The sequence below is a fragment of the Phyllostomus hastatus genome, unplaced genomic scaffold (genome assembly GCF_019186645.2).
Source record: "Phyllostomus hastatus isolate PE091 unplaced genomic scaffold, TTU_PhHast_1.1 phas_contig_38, whole genome shotgun sequence".
NCBI classification, from domain to species: Eukaryota; Metazoa; Chordata; class Mammalia; order Chiroptera; family Phyllostomidae; genus Phyllostomus; species Phyllostomus hastatus.
Window position 1 is genome coordinate 12,788,628 of NW_025333869.1, and position 9,908 is coordinate 12,798,535.

The 9,908-nt window shown below is 39.9% G+C and overlaps 1 pseudogene; it reads right to left on the bottom strand.

Annotated features, from left to right (window-relative positions):
• Positions 1–2,305: 2,305 nt before the first annotated feature.
• On the bottom strand, positions 2,306–4,734 carry LOC123821145 (annotated as a pseudogene).
• Between the last annotated feature and the right edge of the window lie 5,174 nt (positions 4,735–9,908).

The following is a 9,908-nucleotide window of genomic DNA, read 5'->3' on the forward strand; positions in this document are numbered from 1 at the left end:
AAAGTACCAATGACATATTTCACAGACATAGGACAAATACTTCAAAAATTTATGTAGAACCATAAATGACCAGAAATAGCTGCAGCAATTTTGAGAAAGAAGAGGAAAGTAGGAGGGATCACAATACCTGATACCAAACTGTGTTACAAGGGCACTGTAATCAAAACAGCCTGGTACTGGCATAAGAACAGACACATAGATCAATGGAACACGATAGAGAGCCCAGAAATAAATTCAAGTCTCTATGGTCAATTAATATTCAACAAAGGGGGCAGCAGCATAAAATGGAGCAAAGATAACCTGTTCAAGAAATGGTGTTAGGAGATCTGGACGACTACATAGGAAAAAATGAATCTCAAGCACCAACTTACACCATACACAAAAATAAATTCAAGGTGGATAAAAAACTTAAATATAAGTTGTGACACTATAAAAGTCCTAGAGAGCCATTGTTTTAAATGTACAAACACCTTTTCCTTTGGGAGCCACCAGGGAAACAAATTAAGGATTTTTATCCTCTAGTTTTCACACCCTATAAGCAGGGAAACTGTATATTCAATCAAAATGTTATGAATTTCAGATTCAGTGACACCTGACATTGACAGGTTACCTTACTTTGTTCTTCCAAATTGTCTCACAGATACTCTGAGTCTGAAATTAACCCATTCTGAAATAATTATCCTAATTGCCCAGTGCAAAAAAGCATGGAACTTGAGATATTAATCCATTAATCATGGAACTTGAGATATTAAGTAACTAAATTATGGAAGAACTAGAAAAATAAACAAAAACAATTAACAAAATGGCAATAAGAATATATCTGTTAATAATTTATTTAAATGCAAATGCACTCAGTGCTCTAATCAAAAGACATTGGGTGGCTGAAAGCATAAAGAAAAAAAGAAGACAACCCATCAATACACTGCCTATAAGAGACTCACTTCATTTTGAAGGACACAGAATGACCAAAAGTGAAAGAATAAAAAAGATATTTCATGCAAATAAAAGCAAAAAAGAAAACAAACAAAAAACAACAACCTTGACTTTGCAATACTTGTATCAGACAAAACAGATTTTAGTTTTCCCTTTGAAAATTGGTTTAATTTTCTTCAAATTAGAAATGTTCTGTACCTCTCTCCAAAACTACCTCCAAACAAAATTGTCCTCTTGAAAACTAAACAATTTTTCAAGGGAAAATTTTTGAAGATGGTAAAGGAAACTTCACATTTCATCAATGTTCATCAAAAGGTACATAATCAAAGTTTCAACATTTGACCTGTCAACAGGGTGTCTGGATCATTCATTCAGAAGGGAAGGGGGAGGGGGAGAATTGCAATCACTCCTCTGATTTGAAATGTGCAAAAGTTCTTATATACCCATGTCAGCTAACATTGGGATAATATGCAAAGACAAACCCTCTAGGGAAAGGTTTCACTGAGCCAGTAATAGAGGAACAAAAAAGAGGACTGCAGACCCCCTCCAAGACTTATTTGTGTTTGGCTGAACATTAACAGACTAAGAGTGAAAAATCAACATTGTGTAATCAGTAAGTTTAAAGACTAGCTCAGTTCTTTCTGGCACTACTGACATTCCCACCATTGTAGCTCCCAAATTCTAGAAAATGATAAAAAAAAGATTATTTATTTTATTTTTTATTATCGTTCAAGTACAGTTGTCTCCATTTTTACCCCATCACACCCCACCCCACCCATCCCCACCTCCCATTAAATAAATAAATAAATAAATAAATAAATAAATAAATAAATAAATAGAAATAAAACAAACAAATTTAAGAAAGAATATATTTGTACAGGCTGATGTTGGTCTTAACAGCAGCTAACAAATGGGTGCTAGACTTATCAGCGGGATCCTTTCATAAGTTATATAAATATATAACCACTAAGTTGTACACCTAAAATTAATATAATATTTCATGTGAACTGTAACTACAAATTTTTATAAAATATTAAGCAAAAAAGAAAAATTTTCTATGTAATTTATTTAAAAATACACCTGTGTATTAAAAAAAAAAGATTAAGACAAAGAGAGAGTGTAGAAAGTGCTGATTTTGTGCCCAGGGGAATGGTACGAGAATGCCATTGTCAACAAGGAAGCTAAAGATCCTTCTCTGCAAGGCAGTAGCCTGTATGGAGGCAGAAGATACTTCTACACCAGGGGCTCAGTGGGCTGGTGATGCTGCACATGCTCCCTAGGTGCAGCTCCAAGAGAAGGTCTCCTAAGAAAAGAGGGCTGACTTGGCCATCTTGCAGATCATGTAGTTGAGGATGTGCCCATTGTGGACGCTTCAATGTGGAGTGTGTGCAGTCACCCCAGGGAGATAATCAAATCCCATTTGGACCAAGTTACTTCCATGAATGCACTGGAAACTCCCAGCCAGGACAGTTTTGAATCACAGGAAGAAAGGGCCCTTGTCTGCTCAGTCCCGTGAGATGACCAAGCCATACATATTCTTTGCCAGCCAGAATAATCAGAGGAAGGCCTGCTGGTACTTCTCAACAGCATTGGACATATCAGGAATTTCTCCAAAAGACAGATGTATAGCCTGCTGTGCTTGCTTGTTCAAAAATTTGTTTAACAAGCAAATGTCAGTGAATGTTCCCCATGCCATGATGGAATCGTTACCTGGGTATTGAATCAGGCCACTGATAGGTAAGTAGTGGGAAAGAAGGCTCTTTCTTGCAATATTTACAACTGGAAATATGTGGTCAGTTGTTACTGAATCTCTCAAATTTAATAGCACATAGGCATCCACTATAGATTTAGGAAGCTAAAGATCCAATGTCAGGTTTCAAAGAATAGTGGTGACTTAATGTATATAGATTAGAGATTATAGTAATATTGTTTATCTGATGGGGCTGCTACGGCATTTCAGAGTTCATTTGGTCTCTATTTTCTGATAGACTTTTGTAAACATCCCAGAAATGACATACTGACTGCACTGTCTGGATCTCCTCTCTAGTTGGCCAGATACCTTTCAATATTACCTGTTGTCCCTTTGCATTTGCCAATGGCTCTCAAAGTCAATCTTTGATGATACCAGCAATTGCGTATATTATTACTAAAGGTGAAGAGGATAAATAATTTGCCTGGGTATTTGTGTGGACTCAACCTTCAAAAGTCCCTTTCCCAGGTGGTACTTCAACAGCTACAAGGTCTTCCTGTGTGATGGCTTTTACCACAGGTTCAGGCAAGGGTCCACTGTTGCCAATGCAGGTCATGCAATCATAATGCACCACATCAGACCCAAGCTGAGACAGATAGGCATGACTCCATTTTTTTTGCAGGAAGTAGGTGACCACACCACTCCCAGGAGACAGGCTAGTTTTAATGTAAGGCCTCACATACAGGTTAGCATCCACACCTCACTTTTTCCCCCCTAACAATCTTGCTCCTAACATCACAGACAGATTACTGGTGTTTGTGCAGCTAGTAATAGCAGCAATTACCACAGAATCATGAGCAAGGGTGAATTGCTATTATTATAGATAAATGTCTTAAGGTGTATGATGGTCTGGAGCAATCTGTAGTCCTTTAAACTCTTATTTGGCTCCAAGGAAGCTCTTAAAGTTCTTTTCCATGTTGGACACAGTGACTTTGTGCTGAATCCCTTTGGGCCCACTAAGTAAGGCCCACTGTTTTCAAATCTAATCTCACAGTCTGGGAAAAGTCTAGGTCTTGAGAGGAGTCACTGAAACCCTGAAACATTCCTACAGCCTGAAGATAATTTTTAATGTACTTTACTTGTTTCATCATGACCTGCCTGCACCAGGTACCTAATATTAATTTTGTCCACCAGTAAAAATGGCAGCAGTTGTTCCACACTCTGGACATATGTTGGCAACTGTAGCTTGGTCAGCAATGGACATCCAAGCTATACCTGACCTGAAAAATCAACAAATTTGCCCACTAATCCAACCTGGAAGAGGTGTTGGGTAATGGTTAACATGATGTCAGTGGATGTTACCAGAGTGTACTGATTTCCCATCAACCTGTAGCCAATTGCCTAGGAAAGCACCATGCTCATTAACTGGCCCATCATGACAGCTTCAGCTTCAACCATCACTCATACCCCAACCGAGAATGCTCAACCATCAATCATGGTAGTATGTCAATCCACCCCTACAATGCTGTCTGGGTGATATCTATCCTGGTCAAATACCATTCTTGCCATATTCACCTAGTAGGTGATTTTTGAGCCAGGGGTAATAACCCACATGTTGCAGAAAGCCTAAGAACTCAACTTTAAAAATTCATATTGTTCTCTATTTCTTTCAAATTCTAGGTCTTGATTCTTCTGTAACTGTCTGTCTTCTTGTTAAAATTCACCTGGATGAAATTATCATTTACAGAATCAGCAGATCAGACAGCATTTTTTTTCTCTGGGTCTTCTCCTAACTTTTTCATAGCATCACACATTGCAACAAAGACAGCCACAGCTGGTACCGCTGTAAAGTCCTGCAGGATAAGGTGGGAAGGCTTAAATGACACTTCTATGTTCATATGCTACATGATATTCTAATGTAGGATATTTTCACTGTCATTTTTCTTCACCAAAAATTGATCATAGTTCTGAATAGCTGTCTCCAGGAAAACTCTGATAAGAAATGGTAAGCATCCACATATTAAATTGTTCAATATAGTCAATCTGAAAAATTTCTTTCCTTGTTGTTCAGAATTCAAAGGCTCAATGAGGTGTGTAAATGACTTAATCATGGTTTTTGATAGCCACATGTCTCACAGACTGCAAGGCAAAGCTCCAGGGAGTAGGTGGACACTGAGCCTATGGGGTACACTATTGTGAGCTGTGAGCCATGCTTCTGTGAGTTGTACAGTTCCAGCCAGAAAAAAAAATAGACTTTAAACCAAATACTGTAAAAAGAGACAGTTTGGTATTACACAATAATGAGGTGGTCAAATCAAGAGGAAGATATAACATTTGTAAATATTTCCATACCCAACATAGGAGAACATTAACAGCTATATAGGGAAAAATTGACAGCATTACTAGACTAGAAGGTAATTTTAATAACCCACTAACATCAATGGATAGATCATCCAAGCAGAAAACCAGTAAGAAAACATTGCCCTTAAATGACACATTAGATGACATATATTGAATAGGCATAGACAGAATATAATTTGTATTATCTATACAGGATATATTTATCCAAAAAGTGTAGAACACACATTATTTTCAAGTGCACATGGAACATTCTTCAGGACAAATCACATATTAGGCCACAAAACAAGCCTCAAGAAATATAAGAAAATTGAAATTATATCAACCATGTTTTCCAACCACAATGATATGAATCTAGAAGTCATTCATACAAAAGGAAACTAAAACAAAAAAAGCACAGCACATGGAGACTAACAAAGATGCTACTAAGCAACCAATGAATGGGTGGGTCAATGAAGAAATCAAAAAAATAAATAAAAATACATTTAAAAAGTGAAGATCACCTTCTCAAAATCTATGGAATGCAGCAGTTCTAAGGGGGAATCAGTTCTAAGAGGGAAGTTCATAGTAATATATGTTTACCTCAAGAAACAAGAAAGATTCAACATGAACATAAGGTCCAAGATGGTAAAGTAGATAGAAGCTTTACTCACCTACTCAAAAAATTACAACTAAATTATAAAATATTCCACCTGGTTAACCAGTTGAAGAGTAGCTAAACATAAATCATATAACCAATGATATACAGAAGCCATGTTGAGAGTGGAAGGAAGGGAGGAGATGCCTAACAGTCTCATACCCACATGCAGTTGTTGGGAATCCAGAGGGATATCTCAGCTGCAGGGGTTCCCACAGAGAAGCAAGGGGTCTTATCCCCAGGCTGTACTTCCCAGCCCAGAGCACCACATATTCTGTTAGGAAAAGGAGACCACATAACATCTAACTGTGAAAGTCAGAAGAATTCCTTCCACACTGGTGAAACAAAAGGATGCTGGAAACCCAGACACTATTTTCAAGGCACAGCACACAAACTTTCATTAATAGGCACTTTTCCTGGGCTCTGGTGAGGAAAGGCTGCTGGTGAGGAGAAGGGGCAGTTCCAGAGTAATAGGGGGAGAGACTGAATTTTGTGGCTTCAGGTTGAGGGCTGGAGGGACAGCCTCCAATGTTTTTGTGTTGAGTCCTCGTACTGTATCACTTATAGGAGCTGCTTTTCCTGGGGTAAGCACACCCCCCAACATAGCATTAGCCTGGTGAGCTACACTAACTCTGCCCTGATGACTCCTTGGGGCACCAGCCTGGCCAACTCATTCAGGGCCAGGGGCTCTGTCAGTGGCAGCCATCCTGAGCCCATGTCGCCATCTTTCTTGAAAAAGCTCTTGAGGAATTTTGGTCAAGAATTGGGTGTGGGGCATAGAAACACAGGGAGAAAGTGAACTGTGTGGCTTCAGGGTAAGGGCTGTCTTTCTGCACTAAAGCTGACAGGTGCCACCTTTCCTAACTTAAGCCCTCCTCCAACCATGGACAAATCTCAATCTGCTTTAGCCTGGTGAAATCAACTATCTCCACCAAATTTATCCTTGAAACCTGGTCCTACGTTAAAGGCTCAGGCTTATAGAAGCTGGCCTCAGTATATCCTGAGGCATTTGCTGAGTTATCTCAGATCCAACAGTGACACCAGGTTTAAAACTGTATTAACCTGTTGAAAACCACTCACCCCAACACAGTGACTCTCTGGAAACCTACCTTATGCTACTCATGTACCACCTAAGGCTCTTCCAGTGGCTGAAACTAAATGTCAGCTGGCAGGTAGTGGCAGGTCTTGGGGTTCCTTGGGCCTCTTGCTGACCTGAATCAGGCCCAGTACTCTGAAAATTGTCCTAGATTCACAGATTAGCAGTTCCCATGTGCACTCAGGCCCAGCAGAGGCAGCTACTGACCATGGATTGCTTTGTAACTCCTAACAGGTAGTCCCAGGCTGCTCACAGTGTCTAACACTGAACTGCATCACAGTCCATTCCAGAACCAACATACCCAGGGGTTAGATTCACGTGACAACAGAATTCCCCCTCCCCCAATTAGCTCCACAAGTGATGCATTCAAATGGAAGTCCTGGTAGGGACCAATCTCTGCCAAAGCAAATTTTCATTTGTGGAGTCAGCTCCTGAAGAGCAGCTTGTACACTGTGATGGCCAGTCCTCATAGCCAGCCAGCATTAGGATCAATGTTATCTATAAACATGCAAACAAATATCAAGGATAAACTACAATGGGAGTGCACACATAAACCACAGAAGAAACACTCCAGAGCTCCTAGTGCAGGTGATCAGGGAGATAGTGCCACTGTGACACATATGACATAAGGTCACCCTGCAAAGACTAGGAAATATAACAGAACTACCTAATATAGAGAATAAAACAATGAGGAGCTTAAATGAGGAGACAATGAAACATGCCCAAAATTAAAGGATATATCTTCAGAAAAAGAATAAATGAAATGGAGATAAGTAATCTGCCAGAAAGTTCAAAACATGGTTATAATGATGCTCAAGAAACTTAGAAAAGGAATAGAGGAACTCAGGGAGAACACAAAGAGGTAGTAAGCATTAAAAGGGGGCATAGAAACCATAAAAAAGTGAGAAAAGAAGTATATGATATCTGAAATGAAGAATACACTAGAAAGAATCAATAGCAGCTTAGATGAAGCAGAGATCAAATCAGTGATTTTGAGGAAAAGGTAGCAGAAAACATCCAATCTGAGAAGCAAAAAGAATTTTAAAAATGAGGATACTTTAAGGGATCTCTAAAACAACATCAAGCATAACAGCATCTGCCTTATAGAGGTACCAAAAAGAGAAGAGAGAGATCAAGGACTTGAGAAGCTATTTGAAGAAATAATAACTGAAAACATCCCTAACTTGGTGAAGAAAATAAACATATAAGTTCAGGAAGCACAGAGAGTTCCAAACAAGATGAAGTCTAAAAGCCCACACCAAAGCACATCATAATTAAATGGCAAAGTTTAAACATAAAGAGAGAATCTTAAACAAAGAAAAAGAGTTAGTTACCTACAAAGAAGCTCCTATAAGACTATAAGTTGATTTCTTAACAGAAAAATTTTAGTCCAGAAGGGACTCGCACAAAATAATCAAAGTGGGGAAAAGTAAGGCCCTACAAATAAGACTACTCTATGCAGCAGTTATCACTTCTTAAAATTGAAGGAGAGCTAGAGAGGGGGTTGAGGGATGGCTAAAAAGGTAAAGTCAAAAAGAAGTAGTTATATCCTAAGAATACTGAAACGCCAATTCTAAAGAACCTATGCACACCAATGTTTATAGCCTTACAATTGACAATAGCCAAGTACTGGAAACAACCTAAATGCCCATCACTAAATGAGTGGACAGAGCTTCTAGGTGAACACATGGAGATGAGGCAGAGGAAGATGGCACCAGTGGAGGAGGGAGCAGATTTCCCTATATCCTACACACAGGAAAAAATCCTAGCCAATTTAAGGAGTAAAAGAGCAAATAACCAACAGTGCCTCAGCATATATGAAAATAAGAGACCAAATATTGTAGCAGAAATGAAAAACCAGACAGCAAGGAGAGTGCTTCAGGACAATAAGGTCCCAGGGACCAGCGTGGGTACCAGGGCATTGCAGCCCCAGGCCCAAAGAGTGCCAGGTCTGCCATAGAGTCCTTGGGAGAGAGCTGGGGCAACTGCTCCCTCCCTGGCCAAACAAGGTCCGAGCAGCACCAGGAGAAACCTGGTTGCTTGAAGTCGAAGACAGGGGAATAAGGACTAAGTGGCAAACACAAAGTTGGCTGCAAGCACCCATGGAGTCTGTGGACACTGGCAGAGTTGAGAGTAGCACAGTCACAGGCCCTGACCCTGATAGTCACTGGTCTGGCTGGAGAATTGGGCTGTGGGAGAGGGCAGGCTGCTGCAAGGAGCAACAGGCTTCAGTAGGAGGAATTTCTCAAAAAGGAAAAGTGAAAAGACGGACACTGTTTGGGGAATTCTCCTGCAGCAATCACTCCAGCCTCCCCACCACCCAGCTGGGCAGCAATCCCAAGGTTGCATGGAAGACTGTGCAGAAGACCATGCACACCCCCATAGCACTGGGAAGGGTGAGGCAGCCTGGCCTAGTGTGTACATGCCTGCACCCCAGCCCACAATGGTAACACCAGGAAAAGACTTGTATCCCACACCCAAGTCGCAGGAGAGAGGTGCTAGGATAGCTCCAGTGAGAGTGCCCGCACCTGACTGAGTGCAGATCAGGAATGAGGAAAAGCCATACCAATTGCCCCTCAGCCTGCTGCAGCCAGCAGGACCAGAAAAACCTGTATGGCCACTTTGAAACCAAGAGGCTTTTTTATTTTATTCTGTTTTTATTAACAACTTTTATTTTTTAATTTTATTATTTTTTCTCTTTCAATTTCTTTTTCCTCTCTTTCCACCTGTCTTGTTTTATTCCTTCTTGCTTTCTTTCCAGTTTTACATCTTCTTCATTCCTTTTTCTGCCTTTTCTTTAAAATACCTACAAATGAAACTAACAACAATAAACACACACACACAAACCCTGGAAGTGTGAAAAGGCCAGAGCTGGACTCAAAGAAGGGGCATCACAACAGCTGAGACAGTGAGACAAATTTCACTTTGCTATTACAGAGAACCTGCAACTTATTGCATATTTGTATTATTAGTATTTTTTCATTGTTCTTACATCTTTTGTTTTAATAGTATTTTCGTATTCCTCTTCTTTCTGTATAGTCGGCTTTGCTTGGCTGGTTATATTGCATCATTTAACAGACTTCCCCTGATCTCCCGTTTATAATGTGTTGCTAATGTACTGACCTTCACTTGTGCCCCATTAGCACAGTATTCAAGGTCCTATACTCCCCATTCTTGTTATCTAGATCACATAG